The following is a 17431-nucleotide window of genomic DNA, read 5'->3' as shown; positions in this document are numbered from 1 at the left end:
TCCTTGGATCGATGCTTGTTGATTCTTAAGTGTTGTCTCGGTATTTTTGAAACGGGTTTCTAACACCGAGATGAATTTAGAAAGCATCTCTTCAAGGTTTGGTTTTTTCTCTTGTTGATAAGGTGGCTGTTGAAAACCCTGAGGATTTTGTGGCTTTGGATTTCCTTAACCTCCCCAGGAAAAATTGGGGTGGTTCCTCTAACCTGCATTATAAGTATTACTGTATGGGTTATTTTGAGATCTAAAGTTATTATTACCCATATAGTTGACTTGTTCCTCTTCAGTTGTGGGATTGAAGGATTGATATTCTATATGCACACCTCCTCCACTTGACTCATACCTCATTACTGGATATACCTACGTAGAACCAAGAAAACTATCAATCTTTTTATTGAGAAGTTCTACCTGATTTGACAGCATAGTAACTGAGTCGACGTTATAAACGTCGGCTGTTTTTGTTGGCTTAGTCCTTATGACTTGCCATTGATAGTTATTCAGTGACATTTCTTCAATGAATTCTTAAGCCTCTTCAGGTGTTTTGTTGTTGATGGTTCCACCAGCAGCTGCGTCAACCATTTGCCGAGTCGAGGGATTCAGACCATTGTGGAATGTTTGTACTTGAAGCCAAAGCGGTAACCCGTGGTGAAGGCACCTTCTTAGTAAGTCCTTGTATCTCTCCCATGCATCGTAAAGTGTTTCTAAATCCATCTGCACAAAAGAAGAGATATCATTACGTAATTTAGCCGTTTTAGCCGGCAAAAAATATTTTAGTAAAAATTTCTCGGTCATTTGTTCCCAAGTAGTGATAGATCCTCGTGGTAACGAGTTCAACCACCGTTTAGCTTTGTTTTTTAGTGAAAAGGGAAATAATCGAAGACGAATGGCATCATCAGAAATGCCATTGATTTTGAATGTATCGCAAAATTCCAGGAAATTTGCTAAGTGAGCATTGGGATCTTCATCCTGCAAACCATCAAACTGAACAAACTGCTGTATCATCTGAATAGTGTTAGGTTTTAATTCAAAAGTATTTGCAGCTACAGCAAGTCTAACTATGCTAGATTCAGTTCCTGTTAAAGAAGGTTTAGCATAATCATACATAATACGTGGAGCAGGATTTTGATTAGCAACAATTGCAGGAGGTAGCTAATTGCCTTGGTTTTCAGCCATCTCATCGGTTGGGGTTTGATTATCGTCTTCTCGCTCGTTCTCCGTGTATCGTAAGCTATGCCTTATTTCTCTTTGATTTTTACGAACTGTGCGATCAATTTCTTCATCAAAAAGTAATGGTCCTGACGAGTTTCTTCTAGTCATAAACTATAAAAACCTGTCAAGAGAAAGAATTAGTAAATTAATAAATAATAATAAAATAAAATTGCAAGAAAAATAAATGACTAAAATAATAAAAAATTAGTGTTCCTAATATTCCAGTTCCCCGGCAACGACGCCAAAAACTTGATCGCGTGATTCGTAACAAGTAATAAATATTTATAATGAAGATCAAACCTAGACTAACTATTATCACAACAAAAAGGCAAGCGCACCTATCGAACAATAGTTTAGTAATGGCAAGACTGGGATATCATACCTAAGGGAACCAAAAGTTCTAGTAATAACTATCTTTTTATTATCTAGCCTAAGAATAAAAGGGGTTTGTTTTAATTAACTAATTATTTAAACTAAGAACGCACAGAGAAAATGTGACAGCCCTAATTTGACCTTAGTCGGAAAGTGGTTTTGGGACCACAAAACCGAGTCGTAAAAAAATTAACCATTAAATTTTGTGTTTATTGTATGTGAAAAAGGCATGTGTGAAAGTTTCATGCTTCAATTTTTGTCATTTGTATGCGAAATTATTAAATAGGACTTATGTGAGAAAATTTAGAAATGTGTTAGGCAAATGTTGAAGTGACTTATTAATGCATGTTATAAAAATGATGGGTTTGCATGTCAAATTTCCATTTATGATAAGTAGTGGCCGGCCATGATGGGATTATATACATATAATATGTATTAATTATTAGTTAGTAGCTTTATATTTTATAACATAAATAAATAAAAAGGAAAAGTAATTAAAAGAAGGAAATGAAGGGTGAAGAAAACAAAGTATCACCTTGTTCTTCTTAGCCGTACAAGAAGAAGAAAAAGAGGGGGGGGACATTCGGCCTTTGTAATCAAGAGAAGGTTAGTAAATTATGTTAATTTTTTTTTTGAAATCTTAGTTTGTTTTAGGTTAATCATCATGCTTTTTACCTAGCCCATACTAAAATTTTGAATTTAGATGGTTGAATGGAACTTTCGATTATGGTATATAAGAGAAGAACTTGATTTTTTTTTTTACCCTTAATTTTTGATGGAAAAAGAAACAAAAAGATTGTTGATGAAAGAAATTAACCTTGTTAAAACTTTAAACTAATAATACCCATATGTGTGATAGCCGAACATAGACTTTGTTTAAAGTCTTGATCAAAGGCCGGTTAAGTGTTTTGAAATGGATAAGCTAGGTGTTTGATTTTTTTTTTGGTTCGGCATAGTACATGATATTTTGCTAGTGAGGTTTTGAATAATTTAATTATGTTAGATATATGAAAAAATTCTTATGTTCGGTTTTGGATGATATATATATATATGTACAACTAACATATTTAGCTATTGATATCTAAAGTGTTAAATAATAAAACTCTTGATGACTTGGGTTAAATAGCATTCGACCAAAGACTATATGGGCTTGCTAATTCGGTTTAAGTGAAGAAATTATGATAGAGAGATATGACTAAATTGTGACTTATTTTCGAACTTTCTTTGTGGTTGTAAGGTTATTTTATAATGTGTCATAACATTTAATTAGTTAGTCGAATTGATGAGAAAAGAATTTGGAGTATTTTATGGTGTCTTAGGCATATTATCCAATTGGTAAAGTTGAGTAATGATTCATGTACGAATGCTTGCTTAGTCGTATGTTATGTTTTGTTAAACTTAGTAATAAATATATATATATCTTATAAGGCTATAATAGTAGATTTAGTGGACTTTGACAATTTAAATGATGCATTTGACTTGTGTACCGACTTAGGATGATATGTGTTTCAATATGAAGTTAGATGGTGTTGATGAAATTCGATAATGCATGATGTTTAAATAGTATTGGACAAGGTCATTGTACTTAAATTATGATATACATGTATTGAATGGAATTGCCCAAGTGAAAAATAATTAAATAAATTTATTTGTTTAAATTTAAGTTCAAGAGCTAAGGGGATCAAAATCAGATAAAGGAAAGGAGAAAGTAGTCGAGTAGTCTATCCGTAACTGCCCAAATTATACTCGAGGTAAGTCTTTGAGTAATGAAATTTAGCTTATGATTTAATAAGGCAATTATTTATCTATGAGCATAATAATTAACTTGTGACCTAACGATTCTACTTGAATTACATGACAAAATAAATAAGGTATTTACTTGTAGCCGAATGGTTATGAAAATCTTGTGGATTAATGAAACGGGATCATGTTATTTGTTTAGGATTAATGAATCGAACGATGTATGGTTAGTAACATGCTGTAATTGTATTCGAGTATCAGGAATGATATCCATATGTGATATGATATATATATATATATGCATATATGTGTGAATGCTAATCAGGGTTTAAATCCAAGCTTGGTCTCGAAGGGCCTTTGAGCCAGTGCTAATAACTGAACTTAGTTTCGAAGGGCTTTAGAGCCAGTGTCATAACCGGACTTAGTTCCGAAGGGCCTTCGAGCCAGTGGTCTAATCCGAGCTTGGTCTCGAAGGGCTTTTGAGCCAGTGCTAAGAATCGGGCTTGATTTCGAAGGATGTTTGTGCCAGCATAATATTTGAGGGTGAAAACCCATAAGTGTTCGTACGAGAAATCATATAATACATGTTGGAATAATTTTAATCACATGTGCTACTTACTGTAAGATAACCAGGTAAGTAACTCACTCTCGTTGAGAATACGATTGATTTTAAATTACGACTACGCAACTCGGTGGGTATGCTTAGACCATTGTTAAAATCATTCAAATATTTACAATCTGATCATAATGTATGAGTTTCAAATTAGAGAATTCAATTTCACAAACATGAGATGTATGTGTATATGCATGAGATTGACATAGAAATTTGAGATGAATGGATTCGGCTATAGATTGAATTTTATTGGATATATTGATTTTACCTTTGTGCTATGAATAAAAAAAAATGGTACCTTAATTATGTTACTATTCGGCCAAATGATAGTACAAGTAAACTTTGATATTATTATGCCACTCTTTTAAATGATTTCATTACTTAAACTTACTAAGCATCAAGTGCTTAATTTTTGCTTTAATTCTCTGTTTTATAGATTTTGTTCGTCAACTATCGGACTCGGAGTGTCAAAGTCGAAGTTGTCCACACTATCTAAGCCCTTTTGGTATATTTTAGTTGAACTTTGATAATGGCATGTATAGGGTTGACTTTTGTTGTTAATTAAATACCTTTTGGTAATGTATGTGTGTATAGCCATGCGAAAATGGCTCGTATAATTTGAGTATGGCATTAAAATCATTTTTGTGTATATATGCATGGTCTTATGATTTGGTTATTGAGTGGTATGGAAATGTTAGGTAAATGATCAGCCATTGGAATGGCTAGTTATGATCATATTTGGTCCTATGTATGTCAAATTACTAGCTAATCCATGGAAACCATGAAATAGGTAAAATTTACCACAAAACATTTTTCAGAAAGCAGTAGTGAAGTGAGTCTGAAAAGTCACTAAAAATAGCAAAAATGGAATTAAATAATGAATAAAATAAGGAATCAAAGCTTGATGAGTCTATTTTCATATGGAAGAAGCAAAACAGGTATATGAGCTATATTTTGTGAGATGTTTTAATTTTTGTGAAACAGGGTTAGAACGATTTCTGGATCCCCTGTTATAACTTTGGAAATTCACCATAAATTTTACAAAGATAATTAAAAGTCATGAATTATATGTACAGATTTGTTATTGAGTCTAGTTTTATTAGATACAAACGGCATAGTCATTGAAGCTCTGTACAGGGAGATATCTGATTCGTAATACACAGAGGTTAGAGTAGTCGAACCCCGAAACAGGGGAGATTTTAACTAATAAATTGTACTAATTGGCCCGATCAAAAATTCTAGAAAAAACATTTGTAGATGGATATATGAGTCTAGTTTCAGGAAAAATTTACGGAATCGGTTTTAAAGTTTTGGAACTCGAGATATGATTTTTAAAGTGACTGTGATACAGTTAGCCAGCTTGTCTGGAAATTTTAAAATGAACTGTGTAAGTAAATGAATTAAGTCCGTTAACACCTCGTGTTCGACTCCGGCAACGGTCTCAGGTACGGGGCGTTACAGAAAAGAATTGGGGAATTGCTTTTGGGAAAATCGATTGACTTGAGACAATACCTAAGGAAAAATCCACCTAGATTTTACTTGTTATTCTGGCTCCGAATCGGACGATTTATTCATTCAACTTGTTCTGTAGAGATCCCTAAGTTATGTTATTATCCCTATTCAAGACTAATAATGTCTAATCCCTAGATTGAATAACCGAGACTTTTCTCTAATTAACACTCTAGGGTTGCATTAACTCGATCTATGGATCCCCTTATTAGGTTTCACCCTAATCCGACAAAATCTAGTCACCCTATTTCTAGGTGCGTAATCAACTCTACTTTTAGACAGGGTCTATTCCTCCTCTGAATAAGAGCGTGTCTTGAATCAGTATCCTGGGATATCAAAACAAGAATTAAGAACAAGTTAAATATTTATCATACGATTCAGAAAACAATACCAAGATTCATCTTAGGTGTCATTCCCCTTAGGTATTCAGGGGATTTAGTTCATAACCAAATAAGAAAACATCTCAGAAGAATAAATAATACAAAACATAAAGAAAACCCAAAACTCTTGAAGGGGAATTGAGGAGAGATCTTCAGTCTTGATGATGAATCCGACTTTTGAGATGGATCAATCAGCTTCCTTGGGGTAATCCCTTACCCCTCTTCTCCGTCCCACTTTTTCTCCTCCTCTAGTACGTATTTATAGGCTTTGGTATGCCTAGAAACCCTCCAAAGTGGCTTTTTTCGGATTGGACTTAACTTGGGCTCAGCAGGGACACGCCCGTGTGACACGGCCGTGTTCGAGCTGTTAAATTGCACACGGCCGTGTGGGTCAATGGCCAGGCTGTGTGAATCGTGAAAGCCTTGGTCGACACCCTTGAAAGACACGGGCATGTGAGCTGCCCGTGTGGCAAGGCTTAAGCCGTGTCATCTTCTCGATTTGGTCCGTTTTGTCCCTTTTTGGCTCCTTTTGACTCTTGGTGCTCTTCTGAGTACAAAACATGAAATTAAAGCATTAGGAGCATCGAATTCACCAAATCTAACGAGAAATCATCTATAAAATGCATTAAACATGGGGTAAAAATATGTATAATTTATTGTTTATCACAAAGACAATGATATTGCCAAACACTCAGATGAGCCTCATGACTTGCATAAGATGCCATCATGCAAAATCATTGAGTTGTCCAACTCTAAAAGATTATCAAACATGTTAGACATCATGGAACAGAAATGGAAAACGCTGCAAGAAATATCCAAGGCGCTAGCTCCAAGGGAAGAGGTCGTGCATGATGTTCCCAACCTTGATCCTGGAGACCCTTGTTTTAATGTTGACTACATTGAATTAGACAATAGTATTCAACAAGAGTTTGGAACTGAAGATCCTGGGATGAGTTGAATATGACCAAAGTAGTCTCCAATCCAATTGATGTAGAATCAGACATAACAGTAGATGTAGTTGCTAACGTAAAACTATAAGTAACCATTAACATGGAACTTAAATCGATTCTGAATGAAAGTGTAGAAAAGCCAATACACTTTTTGGCCATAGCAGAGAAGGTACTAGCGGAGAGATCTATAAGTTCGACTCATTCTCATCTGACAAGGGAAATAAAACTTAAGTGACCAAAATTTCACACGACATGAAAGGGAGGAAGCTCGAGGCAATAATACCCTGAAAAAAAATTTGGGGCTAGCTCGGATTTAGCACCAAGTGGCTTGTAATGTGGATGTTGTATCTGTAAAAAAATAAGGCAATATCAATGGAATCAACAGAAGGGACTGGTTTGTATATACTGGCAATGGAACAATCGACGGATCAAAGTGTCGAGAACCAACTGGAAGTTCTTCTATGGTGGCAATACAGATCATCCCAATTTTGGAAGAACTTTTATTCCCTATTTTAAATTTTTTTCATTTTTATTTTCGTTTTCATTCGTTTATATTATTTTTATTAATCTTCATTGTGCTTAGTTTTCCCACAACAGGTGTAGATACCATAGAGTGACAGAATAAAAAAAAATATCGAAGCAGGCAGAAACTGGGCTTTACGTTGCGACATCACGCCCTAATGTCGTGGCATCCTAGCTAGAACACACTTGCAACATTGAAGGCCCAAGTTTATTTAAATTATTTTAGGCGTTCTATCATCTATTATCGATACTTCTTCTTTTTATTTTCTTTATATTATATTTCATATTTCTTGTCATAGAGTATTTTTTTTGGTACACTTTTTGTCCACTTGGAGCACTCAAATCCCGAGATTATCATAACAACAAGGATCTAGCCTACTTAGGGAAGCTTTCTTATTTACACTTTAATTATTTTTCATTAAGGACAATATGTGTTCTAAAGTGTAGGGGAAAGTGTAGAGGATTAGTTTGTATGTTTTTTGTTTATGTGTTTACTTTGCTTTAGTTGATTATTTCTTTAAAATATATATTATTATTTCTATTAACACTTGTGAATAGTGGTTGAAAATAATAAAACATGTAATAATTTTTGTCAAGCATGAAATTTTTATTGATATGAGATAATTTGATTATTTTAAGAGGAATTGATTAGGTTACTTAGTTAAATTGCATAATAGATTAGAAGTACCTAAGTAAAAATGTTTGATGATGCCATATGAGATATAAGTCTTTTAGATAGTCATAGAGCCATGGATGCTTGAATTAATTATTATTTATTCGATTCAAATTGAAGCATGAAAGAAATTGTGTATGGTGGGATGCTTAAGGATGATCTAAGGTATTGTTTGAATAGCCAGTTCTCAAATGACCATACCTTAATGTCATAAATCCCTAGTATCCTTATTTGAGTTTGATAACTCCTTTTTGATGAACCATTTTGATAACTCCTTTTTGATGAACCAACCAAATTGAAACCCAAAGGCCACACATAAAACTTGAAACCTTCCCTATCCTTAGTCCTTTAATACACTACGGAATAGACGTCAAGCCATAGATATTGAGGGTTTAGGTAGATACATCACAATGGTTTCAAAAAAAAAAAAAAACAAGAGCGAAAAAGAAAGAAACAATGTGATACAGTGATTATAGGTCAGGAAAAAATGTGTGACACAGAAAAATTTGGAAAAAGTCAAAAGTAAAAACAAGAAGAAAAATTACAAAACAGAAACAAAAGCATTGTGACAAAGAAAAGAGTAAAATGTTAAAGTGACAAAACAAAAAGTCACAAAAGTGAGAGAAAACTTAGACATCAGTGCACCAGAACTCATTATGCTGACCGTATTTGCTAGTATTATATTGTATCTTCCTACATGGAGAGATAAGGTAGGTGAGAAAGGGAGACAAAATGTGGTGAGCTTGGATTGGAAATTAAGGGGGAAAAAAGGGAACAATGTCATGTGCCTAACTATTTCTAGTATTTAAACCATTCCCAGAAGATCAATGTGACTTAAGCATTCTTTATGCATAATCTTCCGGAATTGCTAACAATTTTATTTAATGAATATTTTTTATTCACGTGATGGAGTCTGCTACATATCTACTTGATTTATGTTAATTGTGATATTGTTAAACATTTGGTCATAGGAATTATTTCGAATTTGTTAGTAATGTAACTTTTTAAACTAATCCTAATTTACTTTAAAAAATTTCAAGGCATCAAACTATCAAGATTAAGACACATGTGTGATAAGAATTATTATACATTTAATATTTAACAACCATGTTTATAGTAGTAATAAAATCCAAGGGATGCCTTATTATTGCATGCTATGTGTTTAGACTTAGTTTGCTTGAGGACAACCAAAAAAGTTTTCTTGTGCTTGAGGACAAGCAAAAAAGTTAAGTGTGGGATAGTTTAGGTGTCAAGTTCTTATTTACATCCATCTTCACTAACTTTAACTTGTTTAAAGAAAGAAATTAAGTCATTTTCATATTTTTTTTTATTTTCTCTTTTTCCTAATATATGTGTTTTGGTTGCTTGAGGACAAGAAACAAGTAAAGTGTGAAGGAGTGATCTGCAATGAATTACACTAGTATTTACTTCCTTTTTACACATAACTTTAGCTTGCTTAATAGCTAAATCAAAGCATCTTAGGTTTTCATAATTAAAGTAGTAATGTATGCTTTCTAGTAGTTTTCATTACATTTTAAATATCTAAATAAGGTTACATAGTCTTGTAGGTCAAATCAGGAGCTAAAGATGCTTATTCGAGCCAAAACTAATGCTTATGTCGCGACACCAAGACATTGATGTCTCAACATCTAAAATAGAAGCCAAAAACAAGTTCTGAAGTGAAACTACCCTCGATGTTGCAACACGGTCATCTTATGTCGCAAAATACCCCCTGTGGCTGGTTGCAACTTCGCAAGCCTGTGTTGCAACCAAGCCCTTGCATAGCCCAAAAACTCCTACATGTTTTAATTACATTTTTTTAGGGAAATTAGGAGTATATGTCCTAGTTGAACTCTAAGGGCTTCAAGAATATTTTAGGCACTTTAATATTCTGAGTTTAGCCTATATAAAGGCCATTGTAATCAATTTAAACACATAATTTTTAGGGATATAGAAAATATACATAGGGTTTTTTTTATTCTTAATTAACTGTTTGGGAGACAAATAACTTAAACCCTAAGCTTGACAACCTTAGGAAGTCATTTAGGTGAGAATTAACTCAAAATTGGTATGACATATATGTGATCACCTTAACCTCGAACCAGTTGGGACTGTGAAATCAGAAAATAAGTAGTTCTTGCCGACTCTCTATTCTACCGAACATATTGAAAGATCTTGCTAGGGTATCGACTAGTTGATTGATTAGAACCCTACATCAATAGTTAATTAGGTAAAAAAAATTGGATATGGGCTAAAGGAAATCGTGTAGTCGAAACAAGGGATAAGAGAAGTCGATACATGACTGTAGGAATAGATTTAGTTTAATTCAATTTATTTAGTTTATTAGTATTATCATCATCTTGCTTCTCTATCAACATTACTAATTCGTGACTCAAGTAATTATTTCCAGTAATTGGCTTGACAGCAGTTTTCCCCAAATTGTAATCCTTAGGGTACAATTCTCAGAGTACTTACCTACTTTTTTGTAACTAGATTACAACTTAACCTGTATACTTGCGGACACCACCTCAATTCCAAATATTTTGTAGTAGTATTCACACTCTAGACGTTAGTACATTCGGAGGTGGTTAAAGATGTAATGGTTACGATGAGATAAAATAGGATTATATTGGGAGAATGAATATTATTCTAAAGAGATCAAGGATATCATATAAGGATACACATTTATGACAAGGTCATTGGACGAGCACCGAGTAGTTGCTTTTATAATGGTATGTCGTTTGGGAGAACTCAGTCACGATACTATAGTGGAATGACTTCATGAATAAATGAGTTCATAATTAATAGGAGAAAAAACATAATTATAAATCATTTGAGCCCTAATTGCTTATGTTCAATCAGCCCCTCCACTAGCTTGTTGAAACCAGAAATGAATTGTGCATTTGAATTGAAATAAACAGAATGAATAGAAATAGAGAAATGGAAAACATTCAGAAATAGAGAAATGGAATCATTTGGAAATGTGGCTTACTCAAAATGGAAATGAAAATTAAATTGAGAAATGGTTCATTTGCAAATGAACATAGATTACTCAGAAATGATTGGAAGAATGTGTCTATATTTTTAGTTATTTTTAAAGCCCAAAAATGAAAATAAACCATTCGGTCATAATGAAAATGTTGAATGGTGAAATATTAAACATATTTTCTAAAAAATTTTACCTAGGGTAAAATTCTTATAATTTTATCAGGGTAAAATGGAGATGAGAAAACTATTTAATATAAAATTTTGAAGTTTATTTCGAGAAATAGAAAAACAGAATTGGGTTGGATCAAATTACAAAGTACTAGTTCAAAAAGTCAAGGAAGTACTTGTAATTGGACCTAATTTGAGAGAGTCTCAAAATCCCCTTATGTAATATGAAGGGGTGGCAACCCTATTAGGATTACTAGGGGATATCATCCACCCTATTCCTACTTTAGGTAGGAAGTTGTTTTTCTATTTGAAATAAACATCTACAATTCAACAAGGGTTCTGCCTTCTCTTCCTATAAATAGATGACACCAGTAAAGTTGTTAACATAACTTTGAGAGATTGTTACTCTGTCGAAAAATAGTGAGAACTTATTTTCAAATTTTAAATATATTTCCTAGAATAACAATTCTATCAGTTTCTATTAAAGAAGAGAGAATTTTCATTTTCACCCTAAAAGAAAAAAGAAAATTTGTTCTAGTTTTGTATTTTGATTCAATTGGTTCGAGCTCACACTCAAAGCAGTTCGTGATACAACAAAAAATAAACAATGAAGTAACCTTTACAACTCCCTTAATATTTCTATACAAATCTTAAGACTCAAACCCTTTTCAAAGAGAAACAAAAAAGCAAACAAAAAAAAAACCTTACAAGATTAAAGTTTTTGCCAATTAAGCACAATTACAAATAAAAACACTTGAGCTAATAGAAAAACAATGAAAGCTAATAAGTGCATAGAAGAAAAGTATGAACTTTAATTACAAATGTTAATTCATTGAAATTTTTTCTTTAATACTTTCTCTAATTGTTGTAGGACCTTTAAGAGCTGGTATTTATACCCTCCAATTGATTTTCAACCATTGTGGTTGTTGGGATATTTACTAAAGCCATTGGGGATGAAAATACCAATGCATTAATGTCACCTGCAACAACAGGTACTAATTCTTTTTCTACGAGTATTGATACCAATAGCATTTAATGCCTAATTTAGTAACCGTTGGAACCATCAATATCGATACCAAGGAAATTCTACCGATACCAAATAAAAGGTATCGATACCGTATCGATACTTGATGAATCATTTGGAAGTCAGAATGCCAATTTCGGATGATACTGAAAAATGTATCAATAAAAGTATACCCATTATTGATACTGGAAGAAATTTATCAATACCCAATCAAAAAGTATCGATACAGTATCTATACTTGGTAAATACTTTGGAAAACATAATTCCATTTTGGTATGATACTAAAAAATGTATCGGTAAAATTTTGACTCTATCAATATTCAACAAAAAGTATCGATACTGGATCAATAATTTTTGGCCTGGAGCAGTTTTAACATGTTTGGAAAAATGGTTGAAAGTTTGTTTAACTAACTTGGTTTTAAAAATATTTTCTAAGTATGAGTTCAATAATTTTGTTTAAAATGACATTTAATCAAAAAAATATTTTTTCTATCAAAATAATTTACAAATAAAGCTGGGTTCATCAATCTCCCCATTTTTTATATAACAAAACATTTTGGTAAATTCGGTTTTGAATAAGTTTGCTAACCCTTTCTAAAATTCATTTTCAATTAAAGGCTTAGAAAAATTTGTTATTCATTATCAAAATTTGGCATTCATTTATGTCTTGGTCATTTTTTTCATTCAAATATATTTTGAAAACTTGCTCACTAACTTTACAATTTGACACAAGTGCAATACCAATCATTAACCAAAATTAAATTTACTTTTCTCTTCTCTCCTTTTTGTTTATATCAAAAGGCAACTAGTAAAGCTTAAGAGAGAGACATTGTTAGTTCAAGAAGAAAGATTGAAAATTGAGAATAAAGAACTAATATTTTCAAAATAAGTATTCCACTATCTTAAAAATACCGATATAAACATTAAAGTGCAGTAATTCATAATCATAGGAAACAAAGTCAAAATAAACTAATGATGCAAATGGAAAATGTATAAAAATTCAAATTCGAGGTTGATCCTCTTAAGGAGAAGGCGGCAATGGAGGAAAATTAACCATAAGCTAAGCTAATTGATCCTCCAAGGAAGACAACCTAGAGCCCATGTTATCCTCTTTCCTAGACACCCTAATCTCTAAACCGCTAAAATCCTATCATAATGATCCAATAGTGTCAAGTATAGCAAGAGTATCGATCAGGAACGTTGGTTCTTACGGTGGAGCTGATGAACTGACAGGTGCCGGAGCTAGCGCGGGTGGAGGAACATCATTTTGCTTGCCTCCAACTTCTTTATCATCAACCTCATGCAGTTCTGGTTGAACACCCTTGACCCAATTTCCAGCAAGTGGATCTTTCTTCTAGCTGGCATGACGAAGAGCACCAAAACTAATAGGAGTATGGGTGGTGGTCAAAGGAGGGTTGGTATGTTGAGGTAGATAAAAATATAGGACAACTAAGTTCCGAAAGGCAAGGTAACTTTACTAGTAAGCTCCTTTCTAATGACCTTGTTAATGTCATTAAACATAATAAGTGCAAGGTCGAGACACCTATTTGACTGAAAACAATCGATCCACCAATAGTTGATGGATCAAAGGATAGCATATTTGGAAATAGGACATAATATCCATGTGAGAATTATGTGTAAAAAGCGATCATGGATATTAAGCTCAGATACATATGAGCTCAGAATGGCTAAGGTTGGATTGTAAGAACCTTTCTCATTCGATACACCACTAGAAGGTAGTTTTAGAAATTCTCTAAAATTTTTTAAGGTGAGACGAATAGGTGTGCTTATAAGAAAGAGTTAATAGAGACAACAGTCTCACCCATTTCATCATGTTTGAGCGTAGCATTCAAAGAAAATTCTCTAACGAGATTAGCATAGGTTGTTAATGGACTTTTAGAAAATTAAACCAATTCCATTCGACAAAGATCTAAATATATCGGAAATTAAAATCAACTAATGAGTGAAAATCAAGTGGCCAAGATGCGTTTACTTTGCGATTAGAAAAATAATTATTAAAATGATAACTATCATCATGATTTCTAAAGCAATCATTTAGTGAAAACAGTTTGACACTAGATAGATTAGAATATGAAGGAACGATACGTAGGTATTTTTTGATAGGCATGCTTGCTAACTAGCCTAGTAGAGGCACTAAATTTACCTTGAAATTTTGTTGGGAAATTTAATCAAACAATTTGTGGGAGTAAAAAATTTTTCAAGAGTAAGTTTTGTTTTCGACAACCTTCTTCAATAAAAATACAACTTATATGTTGAAACAGCTTGATTTTGGGCCTAGTCGAAACATTGGTTTCGGGATCACAAATTCAACGCAGAAAAACTTATTTTTATTATATTTTTATGGTCTATAGTTTATGGACTGATTTTGTGAAAATTTCGTTCGAAAACTTTGACGTTTGGGCACTCAATTTAGCAAAAAAGATTAAATTGCAAAAAGTGCAAAACTTGAGTTCTAAAAGCTAGAGGTGTTTAATTACTATGAAATTTTAAATTGAAAGTCCTTAGATGGTAATTAGACTATTTGTTAAGTTAGTGGACAAAAATGGGCATGAGGTAAAAGAAATTTTATGTTTTAAGAAAATGACATTTTGGTCATTTAATAATTAAATGAATAAAAAGCCAAAATAAAGCCAAAATTTGTCCATCTTCTTCCTCCCATAGCCAAAAATTAGAAGGGGAAACCATAGCTAGGTTTTGGCCACTTCGATGTAAGTTCGTTCTTGCCTTGTTTTTAATGCTCTTTACATTTTTAAAGTCATTGTAACTTGATCTACCTATTTCTAGCACTAATTTGAGGTATAACTAAGGTCTATGGTTTAATCCATGTTAGATATGTGTGTATTTTTATGGCTAATGGTATAAAATGCATGTTTGTTATTAGAAAAACGACTTTTGCTAAGTGATTTTCGATAAAAATGTAAAAAAAAGACCTATTTGTAAAAGTTATAAAATAAGTAGTAAAAGTGTGATTGAATGAAAAATGTGGGCTGGTATGAGTTTAATAAAGATTCGGCTAGGCTTGGGTAATGAAGAAATCTGATGAAAATCATTTTACGAGCCTAGGGACTAAATTGTAAAAATGTCAAAGTTTAGGGGGCAAAAATGTAAATTTACAAAATGTAAAATTTTGGGTTGAATTGAACAATGTGGATATTAAATAAGTTAAATTTGCTATTATAGATCAAGAGAAACGAGGTTCAGACTTAAATCGGGGGAAAAATAAAGTGTTTGACGATTAGACCCTATATTTACTATTTTTGTACCGAAGTAAGTTCGTATCCAAATAATGCATTGTTTTAATTATGTTTTAAATGATTTATTATTGTATGAATTATGATTAACCCTTGAACGTATTCGAAAAAGTTTCGACAAGCGTGAAATCCCTGTTGAACCTTAGGAATAGATAAGATACAAATGTCATGACATTAGGGTTATTGAGATTTACGTGTAAGACCATATCTGGGATATGACATCAATATGAGACTTCGTGTAAGACCATAGCTGGGCTATTGGCATCGATACGAGATCAATGTAAAACCATATCTAGGATATGGCATTGGTACGGTACTATGTGTACGAGATTCCCAAGTATCCTTTAGTGTTCCAAGTGATTTAACGGGTAATTTAATGAGTATGCCAAAGGTGAATTGCATGTAAAATATAATTCAAGATGACTCAGGTATGCACGTAAAACTTATACGTAATGAGCTCGATATGTGATGAGCCCTCAGTAAGGTTATGATTAAGTTATGGTTACAAGATCTTAATAATATTTATGCTAATTATTATCATGTTAAATGTTTGGATATGATGCTTATTATTTGCATAGGAACTTACTAAGCTATAAAGCTTACTTGTAACAGCTCGATTTTGGGTCTAGTTAGAACAGTGGTTTCGAGACAATAAATCCAACGCAAAAAAATTATTTTATTATATTTTTATGGTCTACAATTTAATGGAATAATTTCGTGAAAATTTCGTTCAAAAATTTTGACGTTTGGGCAGTTAATTTGGTTAAAAGGACTAAATTGTAAAAAAGTGCAAAACTTGATTTCTATAAGCTAGAGGTGTCTAATTGCTATGAAATTTTAAATTGGAGGTCCTTAAATGGTAATTAGACCATTGGTTAAGTTTGTGGACAAAAATAGACATGGTTAGATATGTTTCTAAAGTTTTTCATTAAGGGCATTTTAGTAATTTGGTAATTAAATGCATTAAAAAGCCAAATTAAAAGCCAATTTATTTTTCCATCTTCTTCCCATTGTCGAATTGTACAAGAAAAAAACCATGGCTAAGGTTTTTCAAGCTTCCAAGCTCGATTGTAAGTTTGCTCTAGCCCCGTTTTTAATGATTTTTATGTTTTTGAAATCCTTGTAACATGATCTATCTATTTCTACCACTAATTTAAGACATAATCAAAGTCTATAATTTTACCCATGATGGATATTTGTGTATTTTTATGTTTAATGGTAGAAAATGCATGTTAGTTGTTTGATAAACGACTTTTGCTAAGTGATTTTCGATGAAAATGCCTAAAAAGGACTTATTTATAAAAAGTTATAAAATAGGTGTTAAAATGTGAATAAAAGAAAAATGTAGGCTGCTATAAGCACGTATAAGGTTTGGCTAGGCATGGGTATTGAAGAAATTGAGTACATTTTATTTTGCGAGCCTAGGGACTAAAATGTAAAAATGGTTAAACTTTAGGGGAAAAAATATAATTTTTTCCATAATGTGATTTTGGGTTGATTTGAATAGTATAATGATTAAATAAGTTAAATGTGATATTATAGATCATGAAAAATGAGGTTCGGAATTAGAACAGGGGAAAAAACGAGTATTTGACGGTCAGGTCCTATTCACCATTTTTATGCCGAGGTAAGTTCGTATGCTTAATAAGCATTAAATTATATATGTATAAATGCTTAATTGATATAATTGTGGTAAATGCTATATTATTGAAATGGAATATGAATGCTATTGAGTATGATACTATGGAAATGACTGACAGAGATTCGATACAACGAAAGTCCCGGTTGAACCTTAGGAATAGATAGGATACAAATGTCATGACATTAGGGTTACTAAGATTACGTGTAAGACCATATCTGGGATATGGTATCAATTCGAGACTTCGTGTAAGACCATAGTTGGGCTATTAGCATCGATACGAGATTTCATGTAAGACCATATTTGGGATACGACATTGGTATGGTACTATGTGTACGAGATTCCTAAGTATCCTTTAGTATTCCAAGTGGTTCA

General features: G+C 32.6%; 1 non-coding gene across 1 annotated transcript; it reads left to right on the top strand.

The window, feature by feature from the left end:
- Positions 1-634: 634 nt before the first annotated feature.
- On the top strand, positions 635-740 carry LOC128292433 (small nucleolar RNA R71). Its single transcript, XR_008282418.1, has one exon. It is a non-coding gene; the product is annotated as a small nucleolar RNA R71 (small nucleolar RNA).
- The last annotated feature ends 16691 nt before the right edge of the window (positions 741-17431 follow it).

The sequence above is a fragment of the Gossypium arboreum genome, chromosome 4 (assembly GCF_025698485.1).
Source record: "Gossypium arboreum isolate Shixiya-1 chromosome 4, ASM2569848v2, whole genome shotgun sequence".
Lineage (NCBI taxonomy): Eukaryota > Viridiplantae > Streptophyta > Magnoliopsida > Malvales > Malvaceae > Gossypium > Gossypium arboreum.
The sequence above is the reverse complement of the archived record's forward strand: the minus strand, read 5'-3'. Positions and strand labels throughout refer to the sequence as shown.